This window comes from Arachis stenosperma, chromosome 9, assembly GCF_014773155.1.
Source record: "Arachis stenosperma cultivar V10309 chromosome 9, arast.V10309.gnm1.PFL2, whole genome shotgun sequence".
Lineage (NCBI taxonomy): Eukaryota > Viridiplantae > Streptophyta > Magnoliopsida > Fabales > Fabaceae > Arachis > Arachis stenosperma.
The window spans coordinates 121,163,171-121,181,278 of record NC_080385.1 but is presented as its reverse complement, the minus strand read 5'-3'; the positions used below and the strand labels follow the sequence as shown (position 1 = coordinate 121,181,278).

General features: G+C 37.7%; 1 non-coding gene across 1 annotated transcript; it reads left to right on the top strand.

Moving 5' to 3' along the window:
• Positions 1-174: 174 nt before the first annotated feature.
• Positions 175-282, top strand: LOC130952482 (small nucleolar RNA R71). The gene has a single exon (XR_009074662.1). It is a non-coding gene; the product is annotated as a small nucleolar RNA R71 (small nucleolar RNA).
• Positions 283-18,108: the final 17,826 nt, after the last annotated feature.

The following is an 18,108-nucleotide window of genomic DNA, read 5'->3' as shown; positions in this document are numbered from 1 at the left end:
AGGATTCCTTTCAGAAGTATACATGAATTGGTTATTTGCAACCATTTCAATTAGTTCTTGAGCTTCTGTAGGCGTCTTCTTCAGATGAAGAGATCCTCCAGCAGAGCTATCCAAAGACATCTTGGACAGTTCAGATAGACCATCATAGAAGATGCCTATGATGCTCCATTCAGAAAGCATGTCAGAAGGACACTTTCTGATCAATTGTTTGTATCTTTCCCAAGCTTCATAGAGGGATTCTCCATCCTTCTGTCTGAAGGTTTGGACTTCCACTCTAAGCTTACTCAATTTTTGAGGTGGAAAGAACTTTGCCAAGAAGGCATTGACTAGCTTTTCCCAAGAATCCAGGCTTTCTTTAGGTTGTGAGTCCAACCATGTTTTAGCTCTGTCTCTTACAGCAAAAGGGAATAGCATAAGTCTGTAGACCTCAGGGTCAACCCCATTAATCTTGACAGTGTCACAGATTTGCAAGAATTCAGCTAAAAACTGATGAGGATCTTCCAATGGAAGTCCATGGAACTTGCAATTCTGTTGCATTAGAGAAACTAATTGAGGCTTTGTTTGCTCCAATGGCAGGGATAGAGATGCTTCTCCCATAGAAGTCGGGAGTAGGTGCAGTAAAGTCACCCAGCACCTTCCTTGCATTGTTGGCATTGTTGTTGTTTTCGACTGCCATGGGTTCTTCTTCTTTGAAGAATTTGGTCAGGTCCTCAACAGAGAGTTGTGCCTTAGCTTCTCTTAGCTTTCGCTTCAAGGTCCTTTCAGGTTCAGGGTCAGCTTCAACAAGAATGCCTTTGTCTTTGTTCCTACTCATATGAAGGAGAAGAGAACAAGAAAATATGGAATCCTCTATGTCACAGTATAGAGATTCCTTGATGTGTCAGAGGAAAAGAAAAATGGAAGACAGAGGTAGAAAATTCGAACTTATCAAAGAAGATGGAGTTCGAATTTTGCATTAAGGGATAGTGTTAGTCCATAAATAGAAGGATGTGAGAAGAAGGGAAGTAATTTTCGAAAATTAAGTAAAAAGATTTTAAAAACATTTTGAAAAACTTTAATTTGATTTTCGAAAATCAAGAGTGAGAAAGAGATCAAGTAATTTTTGAAAAAGATTTTGAAATTAGAGATCGAAAAGATATGAATGAAAACTATTTTGAAAAAGATGTGATTAAAGAGATATGATTGAAAAGTTATGGTTTTAAAAAGATATGATTGAAAAGATATGATTTGAAAAATAATTTTAAAAAGATTTGATTTTAAAAATTAATGACTTGCCTAACAAGAAAAGATATGATTCAAACATTAAACCTTTCTCAACAGAAAAGACAACAAATTTGAGATGTTCAATCAAATCATTAATTGTTAGTAAGTATCTTTGAAAAAGGAAAGAAATTAATTTTGAAAAAGATTTGATTGAAAAGATTTGATTTTGAAAAACTTTGAAAACTAAAAAAAATTGATTTGAAAAACAAAATCTTCCCTCTTGTGCCATCCTGGCGTTAAACGCCCAGAATGGTCCACATTCTGGCGTTTAACGCCCAAAACTCTACCCTTTTGGGCGTTAAACGCCCAACCAGGCACCCTGGCTGGCGTTTAAACGCCAGTCTGTCCTTCTTCACTGGGCGTTTTGAACGCCCAGCTTTTTTTGTATAATTTCTCTGCAGTATGTTCTGAATCTTCAATTCTCTGTATTATTGACTTGAAAAGACACAAATTAAAAATATTTTTAGATTTTTAATAATAAAAAATGCAACCAAAATCAAATAACAATGCATGCAAGACACCAAACTTAGCAGTTTGTATACTACTGACACTAACAAGATGAGAATGCACATGAGAAACAACAAAACACTCAAGTCAATAGAATTCAAAGATCAGAGCAATGAAATCATCAAGAACAACTTGAAGATTAATGAAGACACATGAATGAATACAAGAAGAACAAAAACATGCAATTGACACCAAACTTAAAATGAGACACTAGACTCAAACAAGAAACATAAAATATTTTTGGTTTTTATGATTTTGTAAATTTTTTGTGCTTTTTTTCGAAAATTAAGTGAAAAGGAAAATAAAGGTATCAAAATTCTTAATGAGAATTCCAGGAATCATGCAATGTTAGTCTAAAGCTTTAGTCTAAAGGAATTAGACATAGCTAGTCAAGCTTCAGCAGAACATTGCATTCAAGAGCTAAATTGATGAAGATCAATCAGCTTTGGTGATGATAAGAACATCACCTTGAAACACTAGAATTCATTCTTAAGAACGCTGAAAAAAAAATACCTAATCTAAGCAACAAGATGAACCGTCAGTTGTCCATACACAAAACAATCCCCGGCAATGGCGCCAAAAACTTGGTGCGCGAAATCGTGATCACTACAACTCCGCACAACTAACCAGCAAGTGCACTGGGTCGTCCAAGTAATAAACCTTACGCGAGTAAGGGTCGATCCCACGGAGATTGTTGGTATGAAGCAAGCTATGGTCACCTTGTAAATCTTAGTCAGGCAGACTCAAATGGGTATAGATGATGAATAAAACATAAAGATAAAGATAGAGATACTTATGTATATCATTGGTGAGAGCTTCAGATAAGGGTATGAAGATGCTTTCCCTTCCGTCTCTCTGCTTTCCTACTGTCTTCATCCAATCCTTCTTACTCCTTTCCATGGCAAGCTTATGCAAGGGTTTCACCGTTGTCAGTGGCTACCTCCCATCCTCTCAGTGGAAATGTTCAACGCACCCTGTCACGGCACGGCTATCCAGCTGTCGGTTCTCGGTCAGGCCGGAATAGAATCCAGTGATTCTTTTGCGTTTGTCACTAACGCCCCGCCTGTTAGGAGTTTGAAGCACGTCACAGTCATTCAATCATTGAATCCTACTCAGAATACCACAAACAATGTTAGACCTTCCGGATTCTCTTGAATGCCGCCATCAGTTCTTGCCTATACCACGAAGACTCTGATCTCACGGAATGGCTGGCTCGGTTGTCAGGCGAGCACTCGGTTGTCAGGCGATCAACCATGCATCGTGCATCAGGAATCTAAGAGATAAACACTAGAGCCTTGTTTGCTTGTAGAACAAGAGTGGTTGTCAGTCACTTTGTTCTTGAGTGAGAATGATGATGAGTGTCACGGATCATCACATTCATCAAGTTGAATAACAAGTGATATCTTGGACAAAGAACAAGCGGAATTGAATAGAAGAACAATAGTAATTGCATTAATACTCGAGGTACAGCAGAGCTCCACACCTTAATCTATGGTGTGTAGAAACTCCACCGTTGAAAATACATAAGAACAAGGTCTAGGCATGGCCGAATGGCCAGCCTCCCAAAGTGAGTTCAATCATAAAAACATGATCAAAAGCTCTCCAATACAATAGTAAAAGGTCCTATATATAGAGAACTAGTAGCCTAGGGTGTACAGAGATGAGTAAATGACATAAAAATCCACTTCCGGGCCCACTTGGTGTGTGCTTGGGCTGAGCAATGAAGCATTTTTGTGTAGAGACTCTTCTTGGAGTTAAACGCCAGCTTTTGTGCCAGTTTGGGCGTTTAACTCCCATTTTGGTGCCAGTTCCGGCGTTTAACGCTGGGAATTCTGAGGGTGACTTTGAACGCCGGTTTGGGCCATCAAATCTTGGGCAAAGTATGGACTATCATATATTGCTGGAAAGCCCAGGATGTCTACCTTCCAACGCCGTTGAGAGCGCGCCAATTGGGCTTCTGTAGCTCTAGAAAATCCACTTCGAGTGCAGGGAGGTCAAAATCCAACAGCATCTGCAGTCCTTTTCAGTCTCTGAATCAGATTTTTGCTCAGGTCCCTCAATTTCAGCCAGAAAATACCTGAAATCACAGAAAAACACACAAACTCATAGTAAAGTCCAGAAAAGTGAATTTTAACTAAAAACTAATAAAAATATACTAAGAACTCAACTAAAACTACTAAAAACATACTAAAAACAATGCCAAAAAGCGTACAAATTATCCGCTCATCAGCTAGATTGGACACCAACAACGGTTGAAACTTCCGCTTCTGAACCAATCGCCACAAGAAGCGAAAGTTTTTTTTTTGTTTTTTCTTTCCCTTAGGCCTCACAACTACTTCTCACAGCCCAAAAAAATAAAAAAAATAGGACGCAAATCAATTTTTAATATGTTATAAATATATCTATTATAAATGTTTTAGACTATAATTATATTTTAAATTTTAAATACATAGAATCAATTAATCTAACTAAGTCAGTTAGAAATTAGATCTTTTCTTATAAATAGTTCTTTTTTAAAATTTTGTATACACACCGATCATTAATGAAGATCATCTCTTGTTAGTCACCAAAAAAAAGATCATCTCCTATTTTTTATATTTTTTATTTTTTTTTAATTCTAATCTTTATTTTCATAACACGTTATTAGGATGATATTACTATGATCTAAGTAATTTTCTATTTCTCTTTCACCACAGTTTTTTTTTCTTTTACACTACACATAAGCTATTTTATTCTGCATCAATTTTTTTATTATCTCTATGACGTGCTTCATTGAGTTCATTCTATATACATTTTTTTTAATGTCCTATATGTCTTTTTTTTAACTATATGACATATGATCAATTCCATTATATATCAATTTTATGCATTGACTAATTGTGGTTTTGAACGCTGGGCCATAATCAAACTCCTCATTTTTTTTAATACATGCATTTAAATACTAGTATCTATGCATTACGTTGAAAACGAACTCATGCCAAGTGATTCAACTCAATTAAATTTCTTATCCATTACCGCATTAAACTTTCAAAGGGTAATGTATTAAAACTTATAGAAACAAAACGTCATTTTTTTCTTTCTTCGGTAATTTTCTATTTTTTCTCATGCATTTCAGTTTACTGTCTCTCTTCCTTTCCTATATTTTCTCTTATTTGTTATGTTATTATCGTTGTTTGATTTATTTATATTTTTTATGTATAATACTTTATTTAAAATTAATATCATTCTCCGAAGTAAATGATAATTAATCATGTTATAAACATAATTATTCTTCGAACTAAATGAGAAACAATTTTTTTAAGAAAATATATATTAAAAATATTGTTTTTTTAAGTAAAAATATAGCACTTGTAGTGCTAGCATCACAATTTTATTTACATTCTCAACAATGAATGTATAATTTTAATAATTTATTGAAATTATTTTTATTATCTTAAAAAAATAATATCTTTTATCAATTTTCTTATGTAAATTGGTTTATTTTTTTCTTTTACTTATCTTTTTTTTTAGAGGTAATAACCAAATCAGTACCCGAAAGATTCAAACGTTGACTTTTAGTACTTGACTATTGATATTGACAAAATAGTATCTGAATAATTTAAAAAATTGCCAAGAATGTCTTCGTGCTTGCCGGATACAACTCCAACGAAGACAATGCTGGACAACGGTTTTTGCTGACAAGATAGGTTTTATTTGAGTTGGAATTTGTAATTAAATAAGTTATTAGCCTAACTGGAAATAAACCTAATTGAAATTGATTTTACCCCAAATCAAACGGATTTGTCTTAAGCTAAGGGCCTTAGAGTGCTCAGGACGGATGCTGAATTGATGAGGATGTGTGACAGTGCGATGAAGAATGACAACACTGATCATCTTTATTTTGATTACCCTATTGATGCTAACCTTGAAATTATTGACGAAAACGTGGTGTTTGACGATAGCAGTAAGAGTGTGGTTGAAATCAATCCACCTGATCAGACTAATGAGAGGGAGAATGAAGCTATGAATGAGGCCACTGGTGAGGTTAATGAGTTGAATAAGGTTTTGAGTGTTGTTGTGAATGAGACTGTGAACGAAGTTGTGACTGAGGCCACTGTTGATGTTAACGAGTTGAACAAAGGTGAGAGTGGTGTTATGAATGAAGATGTGAATAACGAGAACACTACAACAAATGTTGGATCTGAACCTATAAAAGCTTTTTTAACTAAATGCCAAATTGATCCAAAACACTGCCAAAGATGGGAACACTACAACAAATGCTGCACCCCCTAATGCAGACACCATACCTGCAGCATCTACCTTGGGTAGACCATCAACTAGCTCAGAACCAGCACCTCCAATGACCACAAGGCCAACAGGACCAACACCAACAAGGAGAGGCAGACCTACTTTTGTAAGGGGTAACCCAGTTCTGCCAAGGGGAAGAGGCAGCACCACTCGAAGAGGACTGATAGCCACCTCAACAACACCTCTAACTCCCACACAAAATGCAGCAGCTGCACCACCACCCCCCTGCTCAACCTAGGGTTGTCAAGCCTGCTATTGGGTCTAAATCTCAAATTCCAGCCTCACCATCCAGTGTTGCAGTCCCATGTAGTGGGTCTGGGTCAATGCCACAAGGTCCAACAGTTAGGCCCACTCTTTAAGTCCAATCTTCAGCTCCATTTAGGCCACCAACTATAACTAGGAAAATCATGGTAGCAGCAAGCCCAGCAACACAGAGCAGGTTTACAGGATTTATGCCCACCCCATCCTTAAAGAGTAAAAAGCCATCTGGACCACCATCACCATCAGCGTTTGAATCTTTTGGGTACTGATTTGGTCATTACATCTTCTTTTTATATGAATTATATATTATTCTTAATTATTTACTAGTTTTTATTTATTTTTGTTAATAGATCTATCATGTCAAATTTACAAAAGCTTGAATTTGCCGCTCTTGATTTAACAGGCAAAAATGATTTAGAATGGACACTTGATGCTAAAACCCATTTATTATCCAAAAAACTTGGAGATACTAGTGCACGGAATTACAATCACACCTTTGCAACTCCGCACAACTAACCAGCAAGTGCACTGGGTCGTCCAAGTAATAATTCCTTACGCGAGTAAGGGTCGATCCCACGGAGATTGCCAGCTTGAAGCAAGCTATGGTTATCCTGTAACTCTTAGTCAGGAGATTAGTGATAAAATGATTTCATTTGTAAAAGGTAAAAGAGCATGAAATGAATTATCCTTGTTATTCAGTAATGGAGAACAGGTTGAGGTTTCAGAGATGCTTTGTCTTCTGAATCTCTGCTTTCCTATTCTCTTCTTCTCCAAACACGCATGGCTTCCTTCCATAGCAAGTTGTATGTTAGTAGATCACCGTTGTCAATGGCTACCATCCATCCTCTCAGTGAAAATGGTCCAGGTATGATTTTTGTACGAGTAATCAACTGTTGGATCTCTCGTCTCGAATGAAAAATACCAGGCAAAGCTACCGCACGGCTAATCATCTATCGGTTCTTACTTGTGTCGGAATAGGATCTCTCTATCCTTTTGCACACTGTCACTGCGCCCAACATTCGTGAGTTTGAAACTTATCACAGTCATCCCGTCTCAGATCCTACTCGGAATACCACAGACAAGGTTTAGACTTTCCGGATCTCAGGAATGCTGCCAATTGATTCTAGTCTCTACCACAAAGGTTCTGATCTCACGAGTTTGAATGCTCTGTTGTCAGAAGATGCAAATCAAACTCGTGGATTACAAACTCAAGAGATACGCACTCAAGCTGTCGCCCAATGACTACGTTGAGCTTAGATAGAACGGAAGTGGTTGTCAAGAACACGTTCATAAATTTGAAGATGATGAGTGTCAGGGATCATCACATTCTTTATGTTGAAGTACGAGTGAGTATCTTAGAACAGAAGCAAGCGTGATTGAATAGAAAACAATAGTAATTACATTAATCCATTGAAACATAGCAGAGCTCCTCACCCCCACTTATGGGGTTTAGAGACTCATGCCGTAGAAGATACAATATGAGATGTAAAATGTCATAAGTTACAAAATGAATCTCTAAAAGTAGTTTTTATACTAAACTAGTAATCTAGGTTTACAGAAAATGAGTAACTAAGTGCAGATAGTGCAGAAATCTACTTCTGGGGCCCACTTGGTGAGTGTTTGGACTGAGCTTTGAAACTTTCACGTGCATAGGCCATTCTTGGAGTTAAACACCAGCTTGGGTGCCAGTTTGGGTGTTTAACTCCAGCTTTAATGCCAGTTCCGACGTTTTACGCCAGAAAAGGGGTCTCTAGCTAACGTTTAAACACCAGTTTGGACCATCAAATCTCTGACAAAGTATGGATTATCATACATTGCTGGAAATCCCAAGATGTTATATTTCCAGCCCAATTGAGAGCATGCCAATTGGACTTTTGTAGCTCCAGAAAAACGCGTTTGAGTACAGGGAGGTCAGAATCCAACAGCATATGCAGTCCTTTCTCAGCCTCTGAATCAGATAATTGCTCAGGTCCCTCAATTTCAGTAAGAAAATATCAGAAATTACAGAGAAACACACAAACTCATAGTGATGTCCAAAAATGTGATTTTTGAATAAAAATTAATAAAAATATAACAAAAAGTGAATAAAACATGCTAAAAACTATATGAAAACACTACCAAAAAGCGTATAAAATATCTGCTCATCACAATACCAAAATTAAACTGTTGCTTCTCCCCAAGCAACTAGACAAATAAAATAGAATAAAAAGAAGATTATGGTGCAATAAAATCTCAGAGTCTTTAATGAAGCTCAAATTCAAATTAGATGAGCGGGGCTTATAGATTTTTGCTTCTGAACAGTTTTGGCATCACATTTTATTCTCTAAAACTCAGAATGATTGGCTTCTTTCAGAACTCAGCATGTAGATGAGGTCATTAATTTTCCTAGTTTAACTTTGATTGATTCTTGAATACAGCTTCTTTGAGTCTTGGCTGTGACCCTTAGCATTTTGTTTTCCAGTATTACCACCGGATACATAAATACCACAGACATATAATTGGGTGAACCTTTTCAGATTGTGACTCAGCTTTGCTAGAGTCCCCAATTAGAGGTGCCCAGGGTTCTTAAGCACACTCTTTTGCTTTGGATCACGACTTTAACCACTCAGTCCAAGCTTTTCACTTGGACCTTCATGCCACAAGCACATGGTTAGGGACAACTTGATTTAGCCGCTTAGGCCAGGATTTTATTCCTTTGGGCCCTCCTATCCATTGATACTCAAAGCCTTGGATCCATTTTCACCCTTGCATTTTTGTTTAAAAGGTTACTGGCTCTTTTTTTTAATATTGCTTTTTCTTGCTTCAAGAATCAATTTTATGATATTTCAGATTATCAATAGCATTTTTCTGTTTACCTTATTCTTTCAAGAACCAAACATTACTTAAATTTCAGTATAAAAAATATGCACTGTTTATGCATTCATTCAGAGAGCTAAAGTAATGCCACCACATATAATTAATTTGAATTTTTCTTATTATATACTCGAAATGTTTGCACCCTTACTCTTCTAAAAAAAATTTACTATTTTATTCATATTTAATGATGATAAGAAGAGTAAATTATAGCCAAATTGGAAAAATAAAAAATAAAGTACTACTCATGCAACAGAAAAATGGAAATTTAAATGCTACTAATACTTATGGAATAATAATAATAAAAATAAACGACTCTAATACTAATGCTCATGTAACTCTTAAATAGGTTTCTAATAACAAAAGTTATCACAGAGTTAGGACTCAACAACCTTTATTTTGAGAGATAAATGCTCCTTCAATTTGTGGGATGTCTGGCTCTTCAAAGGACAGCTTCTGGCGCTTTAGCTCCTGTATCTCACGCCATTGCTTCTCTTGTTCTTTGAGCAGTTTACAGAGTATGCTATTTTGATTCTGCTGCTCTTCTTTGAGTTGATCTATGGCTTCTTGCAGATTGTTGACAGATGCTTCTAAGCGGGCCCAATAGTCAAATTGAGGAATTTCTGGGAGGAACTCATGCGCCCTCCTCTTGATGGGGTTGTCTTGAACTTGAGGTCCATCCATTACCTTTTTGGTGATTGGGCGTTCAACTGGGATATACTCATCCACACCTATCTTTACCCCCGCATCTTTACATAACAGACTAATCAAGCTTGGGTAGGCCAATTTGGCATCAGTGGATTCCTTGTTTGCAAATATGTAAATTTCACAAGGAATCAGCTGATGAACCTCCACTTATTTTTCCAGCATAATACAGTGAATCATCACTGCTGTTTTGACAGTGACTTCAAAATGGTTACTGGTGGGAAGTATAGAACACCCAATGAAATCCAACCAGCCCCTGGCAACTAGTTTGAGATCTCCTCTCTTCAGTTGGTTTGGGACACTGATAAACCACTATTTTATGGTTTATCTTGTGCTTAATTGAGTGGATTTTATAAACTCTTTACCCACTTATTCATACTATTTGCATGGTTTTACATTTGCCTTCCTAATTATGTGCTTTGATTGAAAACATGCTTCTTTGGCCTTAAGTTCCCTATGTTTAATCCTCTCTAATTACCATTAGATGCCTTGATATGTGTGTTAAGTGTTTTCAGATATTATAGGGCAGGAATGGCTCAGAGAATGGAAAGGAAGAATGCAAAAATGGAAGAAATACAAGAAGTTGGAGAAACTGCTAAGCTGTCCAGCCTGACCTCTTCGCACTCAAACGGCTATAACATTAGCTACAAAGATCCAAACGACGCGGTTTCAGTTGCGTTGGAAAGCTAACGTCCGGAACTTCGATTTGATATATAATATGCCATAGTTGCTCTGACGCTAGGCGATGCGAACGCGTGATCCACGCGAACGCATCGCATCTGCGAACTTCAAACCGCGCGGCCGCGTGGGCGACGCCTCCGCGTCACTTGCCCGCGACCTGAACGTACCAGAATACGCAGGGGGCGATTTCTGGGCTATTTTGACCCAGTTTTTGGCCCGGAAAACACAGATTAGAGGCTATAAAGTGGGGGAATGCATCCATTCAAAATGAGGCTCTGATAATTCACAATTTTAGGATTAGATGTAGTTTTTAGAAAGAGAGGTTCTCTCCTCTTTCTTAGGATTAGGAATTCATCTTCTTCAATCACAGGTTCAATATTCCTTTTATTTTCTCAATTTAGTTTATGAACTCTTTATGTTTGGATTGATTTTATATTTAATATAATTTGAGGTATTTTCAGATCTATGATTTGTTTCTTTTATTTATAATATAAATAATTTGGATTTTTTCCTTTTGGCTTTGGTTGAGTAATTGGTGATGCTTGAGCTGTCAAATAAAGCAGTGGTTGAAATTGGGAGTTGCTAATTAATTTGAGTTCCAATAACTCTAGCCTTTCCAAAGGAAAGACTAGGACTTTAGGTATCAAATTAATTAGTCCACTTGACCTTCCTTTGTTTAGTAAAGGTTAACTAAGTGGGATAAAAATCCAATTCTCATCACAATTGATAAGGATAGGACTTCCAGTTCTTGTACCTTGCCAAAGGTTTATTTTCCAGTTATTATTATTTTATTTTACTTTTCATTCAACTAACTTTTTACCTTAATCCAAAACCCCAAGACATACTTTTTCATAACCAATAATAAGAACATACCTCCCTACAATTCCTTGAGAAGATGACCCAAAGTTTAAATACTCGGTTATCAATTTCAAAGGGGTTTGTTACTTGTGACAACCAGAACTTTTGTAAGAAAGGTTGATTGCCTGGTTTAGTAACTATACTTACAACGAGAATTTACTATAACTTCTAAACCGACAATCTTCAGTTCTTCAAAATGGCACCGTTGCCGGGGAATTGCAAATGTGTGCCTTATTATTGGTTATTGTAAATATTTTTCAAAAAAAATATTTTTCTTTTACTTGTTTATTTGTTTCTTCTTTTTCTCCTTATTTCTGATAACTACTATGAATTCTCACCCCTCTTGCTTTTAGTTTAGTTCTAATTTTGTTGCAAGGAATGGAAACTATAACAGGGATATGCATCAAGGTCAAAGCAATCAAAGATGGACGGAGCCAAGAGGATCTGATCAACCCTTTAGGCAACAACGCCCTCATAAATATCACAGACAAAGACCATCCTACAATGCATACCAAGCTGATAGATATGGTGGACCGCCTAGTAGCTACTAACAAGCCCCACCGTATGTTCAGAGACCATCCTCACAACATAACTTTGAACCACCACACTCACAAGCCCCTTTCCACCATTCCCTTCCATATGACCCTAACCCGTATCCACCATACCAACCACCTTATGAGCCAAATGAACCATACACAGAACCACCACCTTAATATATACCATCTCCTTATCATTATCAAGATGAACCACTTTCCTACCATGAACCTTTTCTCCCAACAAATCAACCCTCCTATCCACCCCAAACCTCTATGAAGAAAGCATTTGCCGATCTGAACTCTACTATACAAGCTCTCGCCGCCCAAATCGGACCACAAAATACCTTCAATATACAACCCTCAAGCTCCAATGCACTTCCATCGCAACCACATAATGATCCATCCATCCCATCACCACCATCCATGGAAGAACACCCACATCCACCAATCCAAGAGCAAGATGATCCCAATTATGCTATTGATATGGAACAAGAGAGAGATGATCGTCTTCGCGAATCTATACATCATAAGGAGCAAGAGGAGGCACTAAAGGTGAAGGTAGAAGAGACCCTTGAAGGTGAAGGATTAATTGAAGGGAGTTGTCATGGAAAGGTAATCATCAAGGAGGAGCAAGAGTCAAGGGATCATTTCAAGGAAATAGTAGATCAATTTCATGCAACCCTTCATCAATTGGAGCAAGCAATAAGTCAATTACCTTCCGGATGTTCGGACACTCAAGGGACCCCCATGGCTTCATGTGGAGAATCTAATGAGGAACGTAGCATGAAGGAGACACTAGAGACTCTAGTGGACAATAAGGAGCATGACTTTGTACTATAACAAGTGGAGAAAGCCATAATAGTTGCAAAGGAAGAAGTGGTTGAAGATTTAGGAGATGCAGAACCTCCACGGGAACCTCAAGTCACAGAACCCTCTTCTAAGGAGTTTGAATTTGTTGTTGAGGAGGGTATACAACCCCCAAGGCATGTTATGGTTGAAGACTTGGAAGAGGTTGATCAAGAAATGAAGGTTCAAGAAGAAAAAGCACAACCTCCCATGCCCTTGGTGAACAATGAAGTGGAAATTGAATCAGAAGAAAGCTACCAAGAGGAAGAGGTTGATATTGAAGAAGCTTGCAAAGAGGTGGTAGTTGTCAAAGAAGAGCACAAGGGAGTGGAGCTTGCACGTTCATTAGAAACACCTCCCTCTAAGTTGCCATCATCCTTCACAACATTCAAGTGGGTAAAATTCATATCCCTTAGCTTTCTAATTCCACTTGAATATGGGCTACTGGAGACGGATGATCAACTTAGAGCTCTCTGTGGCATTAAGAGTAAGAAGAAGATGGTCAGTGATAAGATTTATCCTGCAAGGTTCAACATGGTTGTGTGCTCAAAATTTAAACGTAAAGGTTGGTGTAAAGCTCAACTGAATGGATCTTGGAAGCTATTTGGTAGCCGCAGTGAGAATTCAAATTACTTATCACCCAGCTGGAAAGATACGGATCCCGACACAAATGGGTGTAAAAGCAAGATTTGGGATCCTGGAATCTGCTCTGACATTTGTCACCCCGGGAGCCTAAGAATCTGTTTGAAGCTTCTTAAGGGCTTTACATGCCTAGTTTAGGATCCCGGAGGCTACTGGCATTCCAAGCACTGGTGGAGATTTCTGGACGAATTCAAGCATAAGCCACCATAGCAGGAAGCTCATCCAATGTCCAACTTAAGGACTTTAACAAAAAGTGCTAGGTGGGAGACAACCCACCATGGTATGATCGTTCTTTTCTTTATTTTTAGTTTTTCTATTCAATAACTCTTCTCTTTATCAGCACATTTCGTGCATCTGCATTTGCATGCTTTTAGTTAAAAAAAATTCCACGCGACGCGACCGCATTAGTGATGCGTCCGCGTCGCAAGGAGAGGGGAGAAAATAAAAACGAACAGAGAGTCACGCTGGAGCGTGGCTGGAGGTGTGCTAGTGGCACAAATCGACCCACGCGACCGCGTCGCTGACGCGTCCGTGTCACATGGGAATAATGGCCTCCCACGCGACCGCGTGACCCACGTGGCCGCGTGCCCTGATTTTCGACGTAAAAAGGGTGCACAACGAATTATTGTGCGAGAGTGGTGCTGGATTGGTGCTGAACGCACAATTCTACCCATGCGGACTCATGGCTCACGCGTCCGCGTCATTCCCTTCTAAAGCCCACTCACGCGATCGCATGCCCCACGCGATCATGTCACCCCAAATTTGGCAAATAAAATAATTCGAACAGAGAGTTGTGCAGGCGCGAGGTTGCACTCGCGCCAGAAGCATAACATGTGTCACGCGACCGCGTGACCGACGCGACCACGTCGATTAACTTAAAGTGCAAGTCACGCGACTGCATGCCCCACGCGTCTACGTCGTTTGCGCCGCACAGCTTATCCTAATTTGCCAAATATCTTATCTTTTCTTCCCCAATCCTAATTTTTCCATCCCTCCTTTCTTACTCACTTCTTTCCTTTCTCATTCTTCTTATCTTTCATTTTATTTTACTTAATTTATTTGCATATTTCATTCATTGCATTTTAATTTAGTGCATTTTTTCTTTTCTTTTCTAAATTTATTATTTTTCTTTTGGTGTTGATTTTCTTATTTAACCGTTGCATCTTTTCTGGTGTCATTTTGATGCTTAGTGACTTGTTTTACAATGTTGGGTAATGTTAATTTTCTGTCAATGTCAATCTTTTATACCTGTATTCCTTTTGCATTGGCATGAACTTACATTGTCTTTCATTACCCACTCTCTTCCCCATTATTGTACATTTTGTTCCACTGGCATGCCATGGCTTCTATTGTTTTCTCACGTACATGTTGAAGCTTCCATGTAAATGAGACCCTTACCATTTGGCATTAACCCAACCATACTTCATTTATTTTCTTATCTTTATTTCTGGGTTACTTTTCTTCCCTATTTTCTTTCAGGATGGCCACCCGGAAAGGAAGCGGAAGACGTTTACATGGGGAGAGAAGACAAGTCCATCTGCACAATCTTTGGAGAAAAGCATCAGTTGGAACAACCCGTTCACCTGCACATCTTAGCATGCATCGAGGACGGTGCAATCTTTAAGTGTGGGGAGGTCGATACCGATCTCCATGGGTTAGTTATTTCCTATTTCAACACCAATGTTTTATTTTATTTGATAGTTCATTGTTGCATTTGCATATTTGTTTGATTTTTGCATATTTCACCACTTGGTTAAAGTAATAATTTCTTTTGCAAGAAACTTTTTATAGCATTTCACTAATTTGAATAAATTTTTTTTTACACTTGTTTGAAGTTGTATTTGGAACATGGTTTTTGAGCTAAAGAACACACAACTTGTGAGATTTTGAGCTTATTTATATGGTTACATTATTTAACCATAAATTTTTATTCTTGTGTGTTTCCTTCTCTATAATTGCAATCTCTACTTTGTTCCATTCTATATGTCCATTATTTAGTGTATTTACATGCTTGCATATGATTGAGGCCATTATTTGTTATTAGCTCACTTATCCCAAATAAGCCTACCTTTTACATTACTCTTGTTAGCCACTTTGAACTTTTTAACCCCCTTCTATTTCATAACCACATTACTAGCCATAAGCAGAAAAACCAAATAAAAATCCCAAGTTGAATCCTTGGTTAGCTTAAGATAGATATTATATATAATTTAAGTGTGGGAAAACTATGGGAACATGGGTTAATAAGGGAATGTATCATGTTTCTAATTTATTTGAATATTGGGAATTTGGGAACCTACTCATGAAAAAATCAAAATAGAAAAAATAATGGAAAATCCATGTGCATTGATAAGTTATGTTTGCTTTTATGATTCAAAAAAAAAATTATGAATAAGGGGACAAAATTACCCCAATAATAAGTTTAGTAGAGAAATCAATGCACATGGAAGTAAAATCAAAATAAAATTGGTACATGAGTATGTGATAAAAAGTGGGAAAATTACGGGAAGCTAAGTATAATTTTAAAATTTTTATAGAGTATGTATATGTTAGGTGAGATCTTAGACTACTCAAGGATTCACTTTACTAGCTCACTTAGCCTTATATATACCTTTACCTTTACCTCAGCCCCATTACAACCCTGAAAAGACCTCATGATGTTTGCATTGGTATGCTAAATATTTGTTGATTGATTAGATGAAGAACAAAGTTTTAGAAAGCATGACTAGAGAAGAGTAGAGTGATTACCATACACTAGAGAGATTAGAGTGATATACACTACCAGTGAGGGTTCAGTGCTTAATTCTATGTTCCCTGCTTTCATGAGCTATCTTCTTACAAGTTTACTTGTTTATTTTATATGATTTGAATTAGTGAAATCTGATTTATGTTTGTCTTGAAGAACTTATTTATTTTTAACCAAGTAGGTAGAAACATTTTTGCATGTAGTTGCATTTATATAGATAGATTGCATTTCATACATCCTACCATTCCTCTTCATCTTTATAGTTTCTCTTGAGCTTAGCATGAGGACATGCTATTGTTTAAGTGTGGGGAGGTTGATAAACCACTATATTATGGTTTATCTTGTGCTTAATTGAGTGGATTTTATCAACTATTTACCCACTTATTCATACTATTTGCATGGTTTTACATTTGCCTTCCTAATTATGTGCTTTGATTGAAAACATGCTTCTTTGGCCTTAAGTTCCCTATGTTTAATCATCTCTTATTACCATTAGATGCCTTGATATGTGTGTTAAGTGTTTTCAGATATTATAGGGCAGGAATGGCTCAGAGGATGGAAAGGAAGAATGCAAAAATGGAAGGAATACAAGAAGTTGGAGAAACTTCTAAGCTGTCCAGCCTGATCTCTTCGCACTCAAACGGCTATAACTTTAGCTACAAAGGTCCAAACGACGCGGTTCTAGTTGTGTTGGAAAGCTAACGTCCGGGGCTTCGATTTGATATATAATATGCCATAGTTGCCCTGACGCTAGGTGATGCGAACGCGTGATCCACGCGGATGCGTCGCATCTGCGAACTTCAAACCGCGCGGCCGCGTGGGCGACGCCTCCGCGTCACTTGCCTGCTACATGAACGTACTAGAATACGCAGGGGGCAATTTCTGGGCTATTTTTGACCCAGTTTTCGGCCCGAAAAACACAGATTAGAGGCTATAAAGTGGGAGAATGCATCCATTCATCACCAGGCTCTGATAATTCACAATTTTAGGATTAGATGTAGTTTTTAGAGAGAGAGGTTCTCTCCTCTCTCTTAGGATTAGGATTAGGATTAGGAATTCATCTTCTTCAATCACAGGTTTAATATTCCTTTTATTTTCTCAATTTAGTTTATGAACTCTTTATGTTTGGATTGATTTTATATTTAATATAATTTGAGGTATTTTCAGATCTATGATTTGTTTCTTTTATTTGTAATATAAATAATTTGGATTTTTTCCTTTTGGCTTTGGTTGGTAATGGTGACGCTTGAGCTGTTGGTGCACGAAATTACAATCACACTTTTGCAATTCCGCACAACTAACCAGCAAGTGCACTGGGTCGTCCAAGTAATATCTTACGTGAGTAAGGGTCGATCCCACGGAGATTGTCGGCTTGAAGCAAGCTATGGTTATCTTGTAACTCTTAGTCAGGAGATTAATAATTCTCAGGTTTAATTGTGAAAAGTAGAAGAACATGAAATAAATACTTGTTTTGCAGTAATGGAGAACATGTTGAGGTTTTGGAGATGCTCTATCTTCTGAATCTCTGCTTTCCTACTGTCTTCTTCTTCATACACGCAAGGCTCCTTCCATGGCAAGCTGTATGTAGGGTTTCACTGTTGTCAATGGCTACCTCCCATCCTCTCAGTGAAAATGTTCAACGCGCTCTGTCACAGCACGGCTATTCATCTGTCGGTTCTCGATCATGTAGGAATAGAATCTAGTGATTCTTTTGCGTCTGTCACTAACGCCCCACAATCGTGAGTTTAAAGCTCGTCACAGTCATTCAATCCCTGAATCCTACTCAGAATACCACAGACAAGGTTTAGACCTTCCGGATCCTCAAGAATGGCCGCCAATATATTCTAGCTTATACCACGAAGATTCTGGCTAAAGAATCCAAGAGATATCCATTCAATCTAAAGTAGAACAGAGGTGGTTGTC